This window comes from Schistocerca cancellata, chromosome 9 (genome assembly GCF_023864275.1).
Source record: "Schistocerca cancellata isolate TAMUIC-IGC-003103 chromosome 9, iqSchCanc2.1, whole genome shotgun sequence".
Lineage (NCBI taxonomy): Eukaryota > Metazoa > Arthropoda > Insecta > Orthoptera > Acrididae > Schistocerca > Schistocerca cancellata.
The window spans coordinates 26,358,924-26,361,177 of record NC_064634.1 but is presented as its reverse complement, the minus strand read 5'-3'; the positions used below and the strand labels follow the sequence as shown (position 1 = coordinate 26,361,177).

General features: G+C 52.1%; 1 pseudogene; it reads left to right on the top strand.

Moving 5' to 3' along the window:
• Positions 1–202: 202 nt before the first annotated feature.
• Positions 203–320, top strand: LOC126102323 (5S ribosomal RNA; annotated as a pseudogene).
• Positions 321–2,254: the final 1,934 nt, after the last annotated feature.

The window sequence follows — 2,254 nt, the reverse complement described above, 5'->3', positions numbered from 1 at the left end:
GGAGGATATGCATTTCCGGCGTTACAGACGTAGCTAACGTCTTGCTACATCATAACCTCCCCATCACCCACGTACTCCTTCCTGCGGAGTGCGTTCTTCATTCGGCCAAACAGATGGATGTCGGCAGGTGCGAGATCTGGTCTGTAGGATGGATGAGGAAGAACAGTCCAATGAAGTTCTGTGAGCTCCCGTCGAGTGCGCAGCCAACGGCCTTGCCGCAGTGGTAATACCGATTCCCGCCAGATCACCGAAGCTAAGCGCTGTCGGGCTGGGCTAGCACTTGGATGGGTGACCATCCGGTCTTCCGAGTGCTGTTGGCAAGCGAGGTGCACTCAGCCCTTGTGAGGCAAACTGAGGAGCTACTCGACTGACAAGTAGCGGCTCCGGTCTCGGAAACCGACCTATGGCCGGAAGAGCGGTGTGCTGACCACGTGCCCCTCCATATCCGCATCCATTGACGCTTGGGGGGGGGGGGGGTGACACGGCGGTCAGTCGGTACCTTTGGGCCTACTTGGCCTGTGCGGGAGGAGAGAGAGATTCGGGTGCGCAGACTTGTGTGAGGCCTTACGTTGTCATGGAGAAGAAAAAGTTCGGTTGCAAAAAATGGCTCTGAGCACTATGGGACTTAACTTCTAAGGTCATCAGCCCTCTCGAACTTAGAACTACTTAAACCTAACTAACCTAAGGACATCACACACACCCATGCCCGAGGCAGGATTCGAACCTGCGACCGTAGCGGTCGCGCGGTTCCAGACTGTAGCGCCTAGAACCGCTCGGCCACCCTGGCCGGCTAGTTCGGTTGCATTTTTATGGTGATGGAAACGCTGAAGTCGTCTCTTCAGTTATCTGATGGTAGCACAGTACACTTCAGCGCTGATCAGTGCGCCATGGAGGAGGATGTCAAAACGGTAAATTAAAGTCAGCACTAACTACAACTGTATGAGTCGGGTAAGTATTCGAAATTAAACTCAAGTATCCTTTGAACCTTTCAACAATTGTATCATTTGAGTTGGGAGGTCGGTGAAACGATCCAATTATTATTTTATTCTGGTTGCCAAAAATGACCTCTGCCCATACTAACTCACAGGAATTATCTACTTCAATTTCGCTACAAGATAAACTTCTTCTAACAGCAACAAAGACGCCACCGCCAACCGTATTTAGCCTATCCTCTTTGAACATCGTTAGGTCCTTCGTAAAAATTTCCGATGAACCTAAGTTCGGATGTAGCAAGCTTTTAGTGCCTACAACGTTTTGGACGTCAGCATTTCTATTAGCCCTTGGAGCTTTGCTACGTTACCAATACAGCTACGACAATTTACAACTGTTACACCGATGGATCATGCATCCCCGTTCTTCCTGTGTCTAACGTGCACCTTTTGAGGCTGAAGCCCTTTCTGCCTTCCCCGAGACCTTCTAAACTAAAAGATTGCCCAGTCCATGCCACACAACCTCTGCTACCAGTACAGCTGCCTCCTACGACTATTGGACTCTTATTCAGCGGAATCCGAAACCCAACCACTCTATGGCAAAAGCCGAGTAATCTGCAACCTACACGGTCGCAGAACGGTCTGAGCCTCTGATTCAGGTCCTCCATTCAGCTCCGTATCAGAGGTCTGCGTCGGTCCTGTCGACTATGCTGCTAATGTTGACCTCTGCTTTTATCTCGCAAGCAAGACTGGCGGCCTTTATCATTTCTGTTAGCCGCTCGAAACCAGAGAGGATCTCTTCTGATCCAAAACTACACACATCATTGGTACTGACGTCAGCCACCAACTGCACTTGGCTGCTCTCTGTGCTCTTCATGGCATCCAGAAGGACCCCTTCCACGTCTGGAACGACTCTACCCAGTATGCACACGGGGTGCACATTGGCATTCTTCCCCTCCTTGGCAGTCATGTCCCCATAATGTGCCTAACACTGGAGCTCTCAGCTACCAATAGTCCCACCCTCTGCGATTGTCCGGATCTTGCAGGCTGAGAGGTTTTCTCTGAAACAGGAGAACCGACTGCATCTGGCTGAGGGACAGTGTCGGCCACAGACAGCACCTGGAACCTGTTCGTCAGACTACCTGGGGATGCCTTGCGTTCGGGCCCCTGGGAAGTCTTTCACCGCCTGCCTTGCCCCAAGGCGACCTTCCACTCGACCGTGGGTGAGGAGTCAACCTCAGTGCGAGTAGTAGCTGGGCTGGCCACCGGTGAGGACCGATCGGAGGACTCAGACGAGCTGGATGTCTGTTGGATCCCCATGGCTG